General features: G+C 35.2%; 1 pseudogene; it reads left to right on the top strand.

Annotated features, from left to right (window-relative positions):
* Positions 1 to 2,478: 2,478 nt before the first annotated feature.
* LOC113345967 lies at positions 2,479 to 5,238 on the top strand (annotated as a pseudogene).
* The last annotated feature ends 12,758 nt before the right edge of the window (positions 5,239 to 17,996 follow it).

Here is a 17,996-nt window from a genome sequence, read left to right as displayed (position 1 = left end):
CCAAATCTAACAAATCTTATTAGTTATCTAAAATAATAACTAACTTAAATTAACATCAACACAAAGGACTATTAAAGGGAAGAAAAAGAATCTCACATTGTCACGGCTCCAGATCCTCTTTGCAATTAGAGCAACCAAATCAACAAATATTTGCTAACTGTGGGTCAGTTATTCTAGGAAACACAATTAATAGAGAATGGAAAAATTCATCATTCTGTCCATCCTTACTTTTTCTTAAACCTCCATCACAACCCATTCTCATGTAATAACATTGAAGACTAATCAATTATTTTTAGAGATATTTTATAAAAGATATTTTTGTAAAAGAATCGTGTATATATATGGGTTAATTAGGTCTGGGTCGTAAAACATGCCAGTGATGCTTTAGTCGTAGACTAACAAAGACCGTTACAAATCCGTTAGATGACTTTACCCATTTTACCAAAAGTCCAGACCATTAATTGACTTGGGTAGACTGCTCAATGTCGTCGTTAATACTTGTTAGTCTCTGGTCCTCTTCCTTTTTCTTCCATTACAGGTATTGAAATAATGTTGTTTCTTCTCCTCTTCAATCTTAATAGTAGTACTCATCAATCCTGCTAGTGCAGATCTATTCCTACTAATTTCAAAAAGAGAACCGTTAAAACCCTTAATCAAAAACCCAATCAATTTAGATCGTCTGAATGAGATAGTTTTTTGGGGAAAATTAGGTTTAAGTCAACCCATATAAAATTTGCATGATAATACACACAAAGCTGAAACAAATCTTTCTTCTAATCATCAATATAAACTTGAGAGATTATACCTGCCACTTGATTTTCTCTTCCTCTTTTTTCTCCTTGGATTCTATGAATTCTGTGAAACTTTTCTTCTTTATATATTCTGATTGCTTTTTTTTTTTCATCCATTTAATTCCAATGAAACCCTTTCTTGTTGAAATCATCTACTTGTTACTATGGCGTTGGAATACATCTGTGTTACCGGTGCCTCAGGGTTCATGATGAAATTGGTTTATGTTGCTGCGGAAATAATTGGGTATGGCTGCATATAAATATCTGGATCGGTAAAAAACCGGTTCAATATTTTAGTGGGGTTAGAATAAAATATCAAATTTATCTTTCATAAGGATAATTGTGTAAAAAATACAGCCGGTCAAACTAGTCTTTGGTTAGTCAACGATACTAATGCATCAACTGCATGTTTTAGAACCCAGATCCTAATTAGCCCCTAAACATACGATCCTTTTACAAAATATCTCTTTTTTTAATCGGTCCGCGAGTTATAACCCAAAGATATCACCATTCTTCCACAAAAAACCCATCAAAACAAAAGTAACACAAAAACCCATCAAAACAAAATTAACACAAAAATCCCAAATTAAATATTGGTTTCATCAAATTTTACGATGAAACCAACATTTAAATTTGGGGTTTTTGTATCAAATTTTAAAAATTGGGGGGTGTTTGTATCAATTTTGTTTACGATGAAGTTTTAATGGATCTCAACTTTTGAGTGGGGTTTTTATACCACAAATTTGGTCACCTTGGATTTTTATGATTAGTTTTGTTTTTTAATTGACTTTTGATAGAACCTAAACTCTTTCTTCCTCTTATTTCCGGTTCTTCATGGTTGAGGGAAAATCTTGATCAAAAGCTATAATTAACAACTTAGATCGATTTTCTAAGAGTTAACAACCACTTAACTGCAAGTTTGTTAAGCTTATTGAGCTTTTAGCATACAGGTTTCACCACATCCACTGTACATTATGTGTTGTTGATATCACTGCAAGTGCAAGGTCTTACAGACTTGGACCATAGGTTTTCTCCATCAATATAATACAGCCCGGTAGCCCGCATCTTTGCAAGTAGAAACAGATTACCAAGGTCTAATATAATTTCCCCACATTACGAAAATAATTAAGATTTTCCTTTTTCACTGGTCTTGGTGTTTAAATCAACCATTAATTTACGAGACAAGATACCACAAACAACTCATAAAATTTACTAGATTTTAAGACGAGAATTAATCATAAAAATCCAAGGTGACCATACTTGTGGTACAAAAACTCCATTCAAATATTGGAATCCATTAAAACTCCATCTTAAATAAAATTGACGTAAAACCCCAAATTTTAAAAATTGATACAAAAACCTCAAATTTTCATCATATTTTACGACGAAACCAATTTTGGTTTCATCAAATTCTATGGGTTATGTAATTAAAATTGGTTTCATCAAAATTTTTGGAATTTTTGTGTTACTTTTATTTTGATGTGGTTTTTGTGTTACTTTTGTTTTGACGAGTTTTGTGTGGATGGACAGTGACAAATTAAGGATTATAACTCCTCGGCCGTTTTAAGAAATGATATTTTTGGAGGAGAAAATGAGAAATTAAATTCGTTAGAAACTGTCCACAAAAGAAAGGAAAACTGTCAAAAATTTTCTCACCCTTTGGTATCCCATCAGAAGACAAAACCTTACTTAAAAATTAAAACAACAAGACACAATACTATTCCTTCATCTTCCTTCAAGACTGATCCAAAAACTCCACCCCCAGAAAGAAACTCCTGATCAGTCGAGGAAGAAATTAAAAACTCGGTACCAATGGCGACTGGAGTTGCAGTAATAGAGAGGGAAACAATATGGAAAGCTCATTCAACAATGGCAATAGTACAGATTTTATATGGTGGTTATCATATCATATCCAGTGTTGCTCTCCATGATGGTATCAATCAGATTGTATTCTGTGTCTAGCGTGATCTTATTGCTCTTTCATTACTTGCACCTGTTGCTTACTTTCGTGACAGAAGGATTCGTCTTCCTTTCAATTTCAGTATCCTCGTATCTTTCTTCTTCCTTGGATTAACTGGGTAGGTAATCAAATCAAAACCCCCTTTCTTCAAATTTGTCAAATTTCAAGAATTGATTATGATTTGAGAAAAACCCATTATTCAATTTTGTCAAAATTTTGTTAATTTTCAATCCAACTTATTTGGGAATTGACCAGGGTATTTGGGAATCAGCTGTTGTTTCTAATGGGGCTTGGCTATACAAATCCAACATATGCTGCTGCTGTTCAACCTGCAATCCCTGTGTTTACCTTTGTTTTTGCAGCTTTTATGGGGTGAACTCTAATTTTTCATCCTCCTTTTGTCCATTTCAACTTTGTTATATTTTCCTTGCATTTTGGGTGATTAGGGAGATTAAATTTTTGCAGTACTGAAAAAGTGAATTTGCTGAAAACTGAAGGTCAATTGAAGGTAGGGGGGACAGTAGTATGTGTATCTGGAGCTATACTAATGGTCCTGTTCAAGGGTCCAGCTATATCCGGTGATGATGTTACTGAATTGTTGCACGGTGCTGCAGCGGATGATTTAATTGCTGGGGCACAACCAGAAACTGCTGGATGGTTCATTTCTGGTTTGCTGGGTATTGGTCTTACCAAGTTTCACATTGGAATGCTCTGCTTGATTGGGAACTGCTTTTGCATGGCTACTTATCTATCCTTCCAGGTATTTATCATTTTATAGTAGTGACCATGGTAATGATGGACTTGTGAAAGGTGAATAATTTTAATTGTAGATATTGTTTTGTGTGTTGGGTACTAATTCCAGGCTCCCTTGCTACTCAAGTATCCGGCCAGCCTATCAGTGACTGCATACTCATACCTTTTTGGTGCAATGTTCATGGTAATTGCTGGAATTTCTGCCACCGATGGAAATACTGTCTGGACCTTAACCCGATCTGAGTGAGCTGCAGTTTTATACGCTGTAAGTACTTCGAATCAGTTTTTACTATGTTAGTTATATGGTGAACCCAAATGTTGGCCAAGTTCAGTGTACCAGTTTAACCCTGGATATGACATTAAGAAGCATGAATCAATACCTTAAAATGCGTAGCTTGCTTTATTTCCGTTGTTTAGTTAAATTGAAGCAAAAACAAGTCTATCTAGTAGATTTCCTACCAATTACTGTAGTTGTAACTGCCATTATTCCCAAGTTGATAATACGGCGAGCTTTCGTAAGTAAGCTTAGGAACCATGTGATTTCGAGTATTTATTCTTAATCTAGTTCTTGCAGGGAGTTTTTGGACTAAAATTTGGACCACTGTGTGATGTACGCAAAATGAAACCTGAGCTGAAAATACAGTTCTTTCTTCTTGTTTCTGCTAGGGGATTATTGCGTCTGCTGTAAATTATGGAGCCACGACATGGTCCAACAAGATATTGGGGCCAGCTTTAGTTTCTCTCTATAAGCCACTTCAACCTTTTGCATCTGCTTTTTTTTCAAAGATTTTCCTTGGAGACGCTATTTATCTTGGAAGGTTCTACTTTAATCCTTATTTTTATGTTTTGATCAAACATCTTAAAACCACAAGTTCATGTCCATTTATGTTTATGTTAAAAGGGTTGGTATTTAAGAAAAATTTGTAACATCTTCTTTAGAGCAAGAACTTTGGGTGAGTAACCACTTTGGTTTTGCAGACTAATCTAACTGAAGTTTGGTTCGCCATCATGGAGAAATAGATTAGAAAGAGAAGAGATTCTAATTATATGTTTATTACATTGCCACGAGAACCTGAGGGTAAAGCTAACTTCACCGATTTCCATGTGCAGCATCATAGGTGGGTCTCTCATCATTGCAGGGCTTTATACAGTAACTTGGGCATCTTACGGAGAGAGACAAGAAGCAATTGCAATGATCAGTCATATCGATCTGGACGTGGAACCTCTTCTCCACAGAGACTTACCACTGAACAAGGGTTCATGACTTCAAAGACATGTGTTTTTGGGGTCCTCTTCTACATCACCAAAATCCTTGGACTGAGAAACAAGAAGCAGTGATAGATTCTTCTAGTTGTTTGCTTTCACCTGTCATGTTTTGCACGTCTAACGCTATAATATTGGCTTTTGATCTAAAACAGAAGCTGTCCCAGTTTGTCTTTGGTTCTTCTTCTCGTCGTGTGTCAGCTGAAGACAGAGGTGAAGATAAAATTGCTTAATGCCAACCAAAGCCTACGTCAGCAGTTCTAGGTTGTTAAAATTGAAGGGCTTTCTGAGTGAAGAAGGTTAAAAGAAGCCTTGAGTATCGCCCACGCTCGTTCTTCTGATTGTATGTATTTATACCTATATTCACAAAAGATGAGATGCTAGTAAATTTCAAATTCATTACAGGACAATGGCTTCCAATGTGTTTTTCCGATCATTTTTGTAGCGTCATACAAGTTGTAAAAAACAGATAAAATTTCTTATATAATCAATGTGTATTTGTGTCCTTATATGCTTCTCTGAATGAGCCTAGCTGACCATTTTAATGCTCAAGCTAGAATGATCGCATGATGTCTGTATACGAAACCTAGTCTTGCAAGCTGAATGCCACACCCGTGTTAAACTAGGGATTGGAAGTATGAACTATTTAAGAATGTATGCATGATTGGAATTAGACGAATCAAGAGTGCAGATTATCAACTGCTCTTACTTTTATTGAGAGGGATTTACTGTTTAGTCCAAAAACCCGACCCGGGTTACTGGCTAGTCCAGCGTCAAAAAATATTTACTCCCTAATCCAAAAAAGTTTTGAAAAGAGTAAATTTACTCTACTAACCCTAGTATATAACATTACGTATAATAATATATATGTTACTACATATTACATATGTAGTTTACTTGTATACTTGTATACTAGTAGTAATACTTGTATACTAGTAGTAATTAGTAGTAACTAGTATGTAGTATGTAGTAATAACATATGTAGTATGTAATATACTAGTAGTAACTAGTATGTAGTAATAACATATGTAGTATGTAGTATACTAGTAGTAATATGTTATGTATTGATATTACATATTGATATGTAGTATGTTATGCATTGATACTACATATTGACGTGTAGTATGTTATATATTGATATGTAGTATGTTTGATATGTAGTATGTTATATATTGATACTACATATTGATATGTAGTATGTTATATATTGATATGTAGTATAGTATACTAGTAGTAACTAGTATACTAGTAGTAATTAGTAGTAACTAGTATGTAGTAATAACATATGTAGTATGTAATATACTAGTAGTAACCAGTATGTAATATGTAGTAATAACATATGTAGTATGTAGTATACTAGTAGTAATATGTTATATATTGATACTACATATTGATATGTAATATGTTATATAGTGATACTACATATTGACATGTAGTATGTTATATATTGATATGTAGTATGTTTGATATGTAGTATGTTATATATTGATACTACATATTGATATGTAGTATGTTATGTATTGATACTACATATCAAAAAAAAATTGTTATGTATTGATACTACATATTTTACTACTAGTACTAGTTACTACTAGTTTACTAGTTACTAGTATACTATACTATAGTAGTATACTAGTTTAGTATAGTAAATTAGTTACATAATTTACTAGTAACAATAAGATATTTTTGTTACTACTAGTACAATACATATTAATACGTAGTATCACCGTATTGATACTACTAGTATGTAGTAACATACTACTAGTAACATTTACATATGTTGATACTAATTAGACCTGGAAGGGTGTTTTAGGAATTTATAAAATACACTTTATAGTCTCCACGAAGTTTTTGGACTAGAGAGTAAATCTTTTCCACGGGTGGACTAGCCATTAACTGGGTCTGCTAGAACTGGACTAGCCAGTAATTCCTACAATAAGGATTAAACATTATAGCCGGGTAAGTGACATCTTTGTTTTATTTGATTTTTCTTATAATAGCTATACCATTTTCATATTTTCTTTCCCCAAATAAAAGGAAATTTCGTTTGTGTGGTATATTGGATACGGGTGATCAATTTTTATTTATCTTTCTAAATAAGTTAATTCACCTTTACTTTCTTATTTTTTTATACAAAGGAGAAGTCAAAAATTTATCGGAAGATGGTTTACCATTTTTATTATTCTAGTGAAACCGTAATCACCAAAAATTGATGTTTTCTTTCTTCTCTATTTTTTTTTCAAACAGAAGAAAAAGATCAGTTAAAAAAAATCCATCGAAATATGATTTACAGTTTCTGTTCCCTTAATAAAACTATAGTCACCAAAAATTGGTGTCATCGCGATTTAATTACCTTACGGTATCTAATCACATCCATGGTTGAAAAATCTAAGACCAATTAAATATGGTATCCTTGTTCTCTATACAAGGATCATGTGATTTTTCTATATGGTTTCTATTTTTCTCTTTACTAGAATTCGTACATCGACCACGAAAGTGGATTTTTCCATTGCGATGACTAAAACGATGATTTTTTTATTTATTTTGTCTATACAAGAGTTTGATAAATCGTATAAACTAACTGGTGCTAATTCTCTCCATCGTTTCCATAAGATTGGGCATATTTTCTAAATTTTTTCCAAAAATGAGCGAATTTTTCGACCACATATTGAATTTTGTTCTTTCAAAGTCGATAATGACAATGATTTCTTTATGTTCTTAGAAAAGAATTATATAAGCCAACCAAAACTGGTTTCTCTGTAAATCCTAAAAGGATGAAATGTCGTTATCATGTATTCACAATTCCAAACATCAATGAGATGGAGAATTGCTGCATTCCTGAGGGATATTTAACAATTCTTAGTTCTCTTCCTTGTATTATTCTCCAAAATTTTAAATTGTTCCACTTGTAGTCGGAATTGGACACTAAAGATCAAAGGGTGCGCACCCGTCTTGTTAGCCTATCTTATTAATTAGTCTTTGTAATGACTATATTGATCTTAAAATTAATTTATTTTGATGAAATAAAGTGTCCATAATTTCATTCTTAGGTGAATGGATATTGTCGACCTTATAGTTAATTGGAGATTTGGTTGCATATTTTATATGGTTTTTGCTATAACCATTAAAATCTATGGTTGATGTTAAATTTGTATGTCAAGCAGTAGACTATAGTTTTTAAGGGCAATTTTTTTTGTCTTTGAAGTCATTATCTGCAGTCCAACTGGTATTGTTAAAATCCAGAAATTATGATGAGTATATGTCCTTGATTTAATCGGGTAATACTCTACGAAATTTGTTTTCATATATGAGATGACAATTTCCGCCAGAATCAGGAGGAGACTCTATCCTATTAAAGGTTGACATTAATTAACTTAGAGGGTATGTCACTTCTCTCTCATCATGATCAAATCGAAAAAGGTTGTCATTAAATAGGCGTGAAAAAAATCTCATTAGGTTTCCAATAAGCTTATGCCGTTTGAAAAGGCAAATCCAATCACATCTTTCAAGCATGTAGCATTTTATACAGGCTACAAATATGCTCCAACAGAGTCTATCATAATATGATTCACATTCTCAAAATTCATTATAACGCCCGTGGGCACTGGTACCAGTAAATTTTGAAGTTTTCAAAGTATGCGTACATTTGGGAATTATGTGGGATCGTAATAAGCTGTAAATTGTCGAATATTCATTTATATTATATTTTGAAATAATAAATGATGGTGGTTGTGAACCCCGACCTCTGCAGAGGAAAATCAACATATATGATTGGTTGGCATACAATCCAAATTAGATTGGATATTATAATTTGTCGACTAACACAATTTCGGGTCCAAATTTAACATGCCAAGCCTATTAATTACAGGTTGCTGTAGTCTTATTGCGTCTTTATACGAGAAATTTATTCGTTGTAAAAACGATTTGAGGGTTCTATTTTTCTCAACCCTAGGATTGATTCAATGAATTTTTGTTCTCCATGTATGATGTTTTTGGCGTGGTAGTCCTTGAAGGACTCGTATTGCATTTACACAAGAAATGTGGTTGGGAACATATTCAAATTTGTTATCCTTGTAGTAGGATTTTCAAATTATATTATGGCAGCCACCTGATTCGATTATGTCAGGTCGAACTATCCTCTATGTGTTTTTAGAATTTGGTATAAAACTAAGAATCCAGATTAATTAGTTGATGCTATCAACTTTTTGGGTCTCTTGAGGAGTCCTTAAAAACACAAAAACCCACACTTTGGCAACATAAATTCTATTATTTTATTTTATTTTCATTCTTTCTTAAATCTGCAGTTAGAATTATGTTATCTTAAACTCATCTTTGTGATAGAATTATGTAACATCTCAAAGTTTTTCTCAGGTTTAGATAAACTCATTAGTCGTACTCTGCACTTCGAATGCCTAGAACTCCGATACTTGATGTTTTTAACACAAGGTTTCCCCAGGTAATATATGTTTGTGCCTAGATTACAAGGTTTGCCTTAATTCAATCCCTAGGTGCCTTAATAGTGCTGCATGCAATTGGACACCTCACTGTGCACGTGTTTGTCACTAGACTAGTTGAAGGTTATCTAAGTAATGTTGATGTTAAAATTAAAAAAAAAAAAGGTTAGAGAACGGAGTTTTTCTCCTCCCTTCTTCCCTATTTTTCTGGATCTCCCTCTCTTCTTGGAAAATCATGATCAGTGAACGAGGTAGAGACATGGTTATCTATTAGGAAATAATATATGAGAGTCCATATTTAGGAGATATGCACTTTAAGTTGTGAGAGTTATATTAGAAATTGAATATATCTTGAGAATCAAGTCTTATGTCGTGAGAATCAAGTCTTGTGATTGTATAAATATCTTGAAGAACTAATGAGAAAGACACACCAAAATTATTATCAATGTAATCTTTTAAGCTTCCGCGTTTATGCTCTCCTCTCTCTCGCTCAATCCTTAACCTGGTATCATAGAAAGGTGAGAGGGAGAGAGGATAGGAAGAGAATTTTAGATGTTTCCACAAAGAGTTTACAAAGTTGCGATAAGAAGAAGACTTACAAATAAATCGAGTTTAGGGCATGTTATCGATGGCGAGAAAACATGGCGGACGAGATACTGCTGAGAAGAAAAAAAAAAGAAAAGATGGCTTGATTGGATAAACCAGGGTTGTTTCCTTTCGAATACAATTGATGGATAGTCGAGAGATTTTGAAGATTAAAAAAAGAAAATCGGTACAAGTCGTGACTGGTTGCGAAGGATTAGGGTTCTGAACAAACAAAAAGATTGTGGATGTCGTTCTGAAGTGAAGATGAATTGGATAGTAGTACTGCTCGGTGATTGAGCAGTGATGATAAGATGGTGGTGAATATTTCTACTACAAAGGAAGGGAAGTGATGGCTGCTTCCATTGATGACTGAAATCAAAAAGTCTGCTCGAATCAACACGGAGCAGGAAGCTGGATTGAGTTATCCAAAGATGTGTTTATGGCTTGATTTACAGGGGTGTATTAGATTAGGATTTATATAGATATTTGACAATCCTAAAAACTCCTAGGTATTCAATTAGGATATATAAGGAATTATTAAATATCCATGGTATTCAATTAGGATTGTTTTAGATTCCATAAATATCCTAGGTATTCAATTTATTTATGATTTCTTAAGATAGTTATGGGACAAGATATATATTGATTCTTATGGATATTTGTAGGAAAAATATATATGTTATTATCTCGTATCAATCTTAACCCAAACCACAAGAGTTTCATGGATTCTTATGGAATTTTTTTTTATCACAACATGCTATGTTTTTCCACCACAACCACCAAACCACCACCACCACCACCACATATCACAAACCAACACCAGCACAACCACCACCATCGACCACCGCCTCTATCACCAACCATTACCTCCACCACCATCACCGCCACACACCAGCCACCACCGCCCATGCCCACCACCACCATTACCGCCACCACCACACACACCAACCACCACCGCCCACCTCCACTTTTGGATTTTTTTTAAGGGAATCATGATGACCTTGGTTTTTGAAATATATTACTAATTGGTAATATACTTCAATTTTTAAAAAGAAAATTACTCCTAAGACGATCCATTATAATCCAGAATCATATATCTATAAGAATCTTAAAGATTCTTTAAGAAACATTATAAATCCACTAGATTCGGGTAAAACTAATATCTAATTTTATCTAGATAAATCCTGATCCAATACACCCCTGTTAGGGTCATGTCCAAAGAATTAGAATCTCGAGGTTTGTTGCGCAGGGTTAAGGTTATCACGTGAATTGAAAGTCAAGAAGATAGATGAGTCTGGGTAGTTGGAGAAGATTTAGATATCACCCACCGAGAAACTAGTCAAGAAGGTCTATGCTTTACTGTTGGTGATTGGTGGAAGGTACTCGAGCTTGGTAGTGACGATGATGATCTGCTGCTATTGTTGAAAGATGAAGTTGGAAGAAGAAGCTCATGGCGGGAGACATAGATGGTTGGAAGTAGAACAGGGAGAAAGAGTTGCTACCAATGGTATCGCTACTGACGGTAGTTCATGGTAATGATCTCTGTGATCATGATGAGATGATGGCCTGGAAGATGATGGGATCGAGATGTGAGAAAACAGAGAAGATGGAGCTCGAGTTAGGTACTGCTTATGGAGTCATGGTGCAGATGATGAGTTTGGGTAATGTTTATACCGGTGATGGTTGTAGACTAATGAAGAGAATGACGTTGCTTCAAAGGTAGAAAATGGAGTTTGAAGGATCAATTTCTGAAATAGAAAATACAGGGGAAGACGAGATGAATCTCAGATGAATTTTCAAGTGATGTTTCGAAACAAAGAAGAAGTTAATGGTGATTTGAAGACGGGCTGAAAGCCTCAAAGAAAATAAAGAAGATGCAGACAAGATGTTTGTTTAAAAACAAACTAGTGTGACAATTATGTAGCAACGTTGCATTTATGTTACGAATTCAGAAGTGTGGCAAGTCTGAATAGCGTGACAAATTTGTAACATAAAAATAAACAAAAAAACAATTAGATCTTGTGGCAGAAGCGTGATGAAAAGATTGTGAGAGAATCTTTAAAAACAAAGAAAAGTGACAGTTTTCGCAACAAAAGCGTGACTGGGATGAAGAAGGAGAAGAGACAACAACAAGGTTTGTGAAGAAAGAGAAGAAATCACCAAGAGGTGATGAGGGAAAACAACAACAACAACAATACTAGGTTAAAATCCTACGGGTTGTTGAGAGAGTAAAAAAAGTATTCTAGTGAAGAAATCAAGAGTACAAAAAGTATTCTACTGAAGAAATCGAATGGGAACGTCCTTAAACTACAAAGATGGACCGTAACATCCTTACAAAGAGGACCGAAATGTCCTTAAACTATGAAGATGGGACCGAGATGTCCTTAAACTACGAAGGGGACCGTAACGTCCTTAAAATACGATTACAAGATATTTTTGCAAAAGCGTCATGGAAAGCTCAGTTTAAATTTCTTTTGTCCAAGATGGACATTCGTGATCTCCATACTCCGTCTTGAGGGAGGGTACTAGAAAATAATATATGAGAGTCCATATTTAGGAGATATGCACTTTAAGTTGTGAGAGTTATATTAGGAATTGAATATATCTTGAGAATCAAGTCTTGTGTTGTGAGAACCAAGTCTTGTGATTCTATAAATATCTTGAAGAATTAATGAGAAAGACACACCAAAATTATTATCAATGTAATCTTTTATGCTTCCGGGTTTATGCTCTCCTCTCTCTTGCTCGATCCTTAACAATATCTTATGTTAATGACGCCTTTTATGTTTGGGTTATAAGAATATCATCTCGATGTTCTTCGGATTTGGGAATTGTCTTGGGGTAACTAGTTTTCACTCAAATTTTCAAAATACTTCTTACCGATTGATGAATTTGTGCTATCATACTTGATAAATTTTGGGATTCAGCACTTGGTCATGATTTCATCCTCAGATTTAAAGCTGTAAAACAGGGAAGTTGTGGTCCATACCAACTTAGGGTTTTCTTAAAGTTGAATGGTTAAGCTTCAATTTAGATGATAATAAATCACAGGTTAACTGTAATTTGTGGCAATGTCGGTTTGAATTGTGTAAACTGTAATTCATGTACCTTAAAATTCAAAAACAGGATTTGATTATGCAACTATTTTGTGAAATATGAATTAGAGTTCTTGTGAAATTTGGGCACCCTTCATAATTCGGTGGCTAATCTTTTATTTCTGTAAATAGATTCATAGGGCTGGTGCTGTTTTATCTACGATGTGATTTAGTTGGAGTAATTCCAATATCTAGGATTCCATCCATAATTTGGAGTCATTATGAACATTTGGAGATTTCCTTGCAATTTCTGTGTTCACGTATATTAACTATATAGAGATGGAAGGTTTGTGGGAACATTTAAAAATTCAGTGATGACACTATGGTACGAGGAGTGGATGGAGAAACAATAGTTATGCCACTAATGAGGTGACCAGAGGCAAACATGAATTTGATCTTCAATGTATTATTGAATGGTAAAGTGGATTAGTGTCCCCCTTATGTTGCACTTGTCATCTCTTGCTTTATTTAGGTACTGCTATCATACCTTTGTTTCATTTTTAGAATGTACATTTGATTGTGGCTTATGTGGTTGTGACTTTGTTTTCGTGAACCCACGGAATGGGTTTTACATAAAAGTTGGAAATATGATTGTTCTTGCAGTAGTCTTTGAAATGTCGAAGTTAGGGTGCTCGATGAAATGTACGAAAGAGGTTTGATATTGGCTTGTGTTGAGTATATTAGATTAAGTGGTTCACCATACGTGTATATAGTTAAAAATATGAGAAATTCATAAATAATTAAATACTGCATAGTGTATGTTCTCTTGATCTTTTATTATCATTTAAGTGCATATTTTATTATACGTACTCGAACACTTTATAAGTGGTTATGAAGATGGTATTACAGTATCTCAATTACAATATTGTTGGTATTGGGATAGTTGTTGCTATGCAATTTATACTATCTAGTGTTATAAATGCTTGTTGCTGCACTATGCAGTTCATACTGTCGGAAGAGACAGTTGTTATCATTATGGGTAGTTCACACTATCTTGACGAACTACGGTCGTGCTTGATCCTTTCGAGAAACGGAGAGGGTATGTAGACAACCGTTATGCGGTTCAACACAACTATGCAAGGCTGTTATATCATCTGAAAGTGTTGGTTGCTGCTTGGCAGTTCATACCATCTATTCGGAGATGATTGCAACCCTAACAGTTTGTAAAATGTTTTGGTAAGAGGTAGTTGCAGTACTGGTTGTTCATACTATTTAATAATGAGATGATTGTTGCCTCTTCGAGATAATTCATACCATTTGATAATCATACATCCCGTGAGACAAGAGATGATTATTACTATTCAAGGTAATTCATATCATCTGCCTCGGCTAGTGAGTTAGGTAATGGTTATTATCGTGCGAGTTAACTTATATCACCTGTAAGGGGATGTTTGTTGTCATTTAAAGGCAATTCATACCATTCATACCATCTACTAGGCCATAATTGGCATTCCCACTGCATTTAGATGAACCGTCTGGGACGCTGAGATTGCCAGGCCCACTGGGGCACCCCACCTATGGGTGGCTACCCGGAAGATCGTTGCGGAAACGATAGCTGGTAACCAGAACTACCCTGACATTGGCACTGGCCATTCCTCACCTGTCTGATACGGTGTGTGTTGTCAGGCCCACTGGGGCACCCCGCCACCTCAGTGGCTACTCGGAAGACCATTAGCACTGGCCGATGGTGGATGGTATCCAGAACTACTCTGAAAATTCTGACATTTACATGACCCTTAATCGAGGTATCTGTTCAGCAGAATCTCAGTCTGTGAACCCTGGTGTTCACTTGGAGATGACCATTGGAATGAAAACAGAGATTTCCTTCTCAAGAAGTAGTTAGGCATAAATCGATGAACATTTACTTGGTAAATTTGAATTGGTCCGCCAATTTTTAAAAGTCTAGTTTCTCGTGTAGTGTATCAGGGAGTCGGAGCTTGCCAAGTGGGTCGTAACCCGACCTGTTGGGAGCAAAAAAAATTCTGATCCGTCACAACTAGAGTTATTGTTTTGATGATTTCTTTTTACTCTTATAGTTGAGTTAGCATCCTTAAATCGTCAAAAATTGTACTCTTTTTCCTTCGTTTCAGGTTTTGTCCTACGTGGTTTTCCTGACGAGGAGGAAACATCTCGTTGACAATTTCTTTTTATTTAACATGTTGATATTGTGCTCTTTTTCCTTCGTCCAAATTTTTTCCCATTGGATTTTATTGGCAAGGTTTTAGTGAGGCAATTTAATTCAACATGATGGTCATCCAAGGGATAGTTGCATCAATTTTGGTTGTTTAGTGGATGCCCACATTTAATTAAACCAAATCAACTTAATCATCTCCTAAGAATTTGGATTTCCTTCTCACAAATACGATATTTGTTCTTGTATGATAAGGTATTCATATCTTGACACTTTGTTGAAGAAACTACATCAACTATTTCTGCAAATCATCTCCAAGAAATTAGAAATCCAAGACACAAGTACTTAGTTGTTGAAAGAAACATGAAGACTCGAGAACGCTACTATTAGAAGACTACCATAAAAGAAGACTTCATCAACTGGTAGATTTCTCACGAAAACATTGCTATATCCAACATTAAAGAAATTCGTTTATCTAACTTGGGAAGTGTCGAATCAAAGATTTGCAAGTCAAGATTCAACTGAAGTACTTATCAGGGGGAGCATCATAGTAACATGTATTTTACTGGACTATCATTTTGTACTCTTTTTCCTTCATCAAGGTTTTGTCCCACTGGGATTTCCTTGTCAATGTTTTAACAAGGCAACATATGCATGTCCAACTCTGTTATAAGTTTACTCACAATTGTATTATTTTTCCTTCGATCAGGTTTTGTCCCTTTGGGGTTTCCTGACAAGGTTTTAACGAGGCAATTATCTTAGACACAATGTCATCAGGGGGAGTGTTATAAACGTGTAATTATGTTAAGAATATTTAGGGTAAATCCCGTTTATTACTGGGATTCCCTTGTGTCTAGCCTTATAAATAGAGGCTCTACTAATGTTGCTCTATTGTACATATGAATAAGAATTTTTCCGGTCTTCTTCCCTTCTATTTTGTGTCTGCTTCTCTATTTTCTAGTCCACAATATACTAATCATTATCTAGATACATGGTTTAGTTTCCAAGCAGAGGGTCATGGGTCCAAGGCCTGGTACAAACAAATACTTGGTGTTTTACAGGCTCACAATGGTGGAGTAAGCCAATGCATTTCTTTACCGTTATTTTTTATGTTTTCTTCTCGTGATTGTTGAGGTCTTGGACTAGTCCCTCTTGTTGTTGTTCTTTGGCTTTTTAATAAACGCTCCTTGAGGGTTCGCCTAAAATAGTATTATTTAAACAGACTCTAGGGTTCGCCTAAAATAGTACTATTTATACAGAAGGGTAAAAGTGTGTTTCGAGGCTTTCCTTAAATTAAGTTTGCAAAACCTAGAAACGACGCTGCATGATCTTCCTCGTGAAATCATTATAGAGATACTTACTCGCTTACATTCAGAATATGCGATACAGAGCAAAGAAGTGTGCAAAACCTGGAGAAATATCTTGGATCATATTAAACGCGAGAAAAGAATAAATCTTCTTTTTGAGGGTGAAAATGGTCTTCCAGGACGTACGCAGCTATACCATGGAGACTATGATGAGAAGAGTAGAAAAACAATTCAAGAGCAACTCTCTTATGATGCACTTACACCGCTCGATCGGTAATCCTGATATCCATTACACTAATCGTCTCATAGTTGGCTCCTGTAGGGGTTTGGTTTGTTTTGTCATGAATAACAAAGACGTCAGCGAAAAATTCGATTACGGTGATCCTATCTTTATTTGTAATCCTACCGCCAAAGAAACCGTTCGTCTTCCTCTTCCTCCTCCTCGGCAATTAGTTAGTTTACCTAATGATGAAAAGAAGATCTGGGATGATTTCTCGGTGATTGAATTTGGCTATCTTTATGCAACTAATGAGTACAAGATCGTCAGAATTTATTACGATGAAAACAGCAGAAATTATTACAAAGAAAATAGCAGTAAGTTCTGCAAAGGACAAGTCCAGGTATATAAACCTTTTCAAGTTCAGCCAATGAAACACAATATCACCAACAACGCCAGAAAGAAAGAAACCCTCTCTCCTCTCTGAAATCTCCCCAGAAAGAAAACGCCGTCACCATTTGCCTGCTCGGATCTAGTCCAATGACTAGATCCGAGCAGGACTTCAACTATTTCTCTCTTCTATCGCTGTAGTTTTAGTTGTTAATCATCTGGAATGTCTGGATTGATAAGAAAAAAAGGGTCAAGTAGACAAGGTTGATTGAAGTTATCTCTCCCTTTATCTCACTTGAAATCCTTGGATCGATGTTGTCCCCTGCCAATCTCACCTCATCTTAGTTCCCATCTTACTACTTTTTCATCAGTGAAATCCTTGACTAATTTTCATAAATCAAAGCCAATAGAAGCACACTTAATCTCAACCTAAACGAAACCTCAATCAGCCACTTCTTTATACACCCCATCTCACATCCCTTAAAGACTTCTCATACATCCTCTATCAGCAATCTCTCACATCGGTTTTTAACCAAGAAAGGTCTTGGTTTCCGATGATGATCTGGCTCCCGATCTTCAATTCATAATCAGCAAATGTGCTGGTTTTTGTTGACCACATAATCAAGTGGCTCATACATCCCCTATCACCAATCTCTCACATCAATTCTTAACCAACCAAGGTGATGATCTGGATTCCGATCTTGAGTTCTTAATCAGCAATGGTGCTGGTCTTTGACGATCACAAAAGCAAGCGGCGGTGCTGCAATTGTAGTGGTGGTGCAAAATGTGACTGGCGGCTTTGGAAAAGATGATTTTAGTTGTGAAAACTACAGGGAGACCCATTCTCCCTGATGTTTCTACTGTGAAACCCACGCTCCCAAAATTACAGGCGCGCACCCAAATTCTAGAAGAAAATTATTCTCAAACCCAAAATATATAAAATTTTGTTTCTGTCTTTTTTCTTCTTCTTCTTCTTCGTCTTTTTTTCTTCTTCTTCTTCTCCACTATACCTAGATCTCAGAAAAAGGGAGAGATTCGATTGATTTCGAG

Source organism: Papaver somniferum, unplaced genomic scaffold (assembly GCF_003573695.1).
Source record: "Papaver somniferum cultivar HN1 unplaced genomic scaffold, ASM357369v1 unplaced-scaffold_84, whole genome shotgun sequence".
Classification (NCBI taxonomy): Eukaryota; Viridiplantae; Streptophyta; class Magnoliopsida; order Ranunculales; family Papaveraceae; genus Papaver; species Papaver somniferum.
Note: the sequence above shows the minus strand (reverse complement) of the source record. Positions and strands in the feature narration are given on the sequence as shown.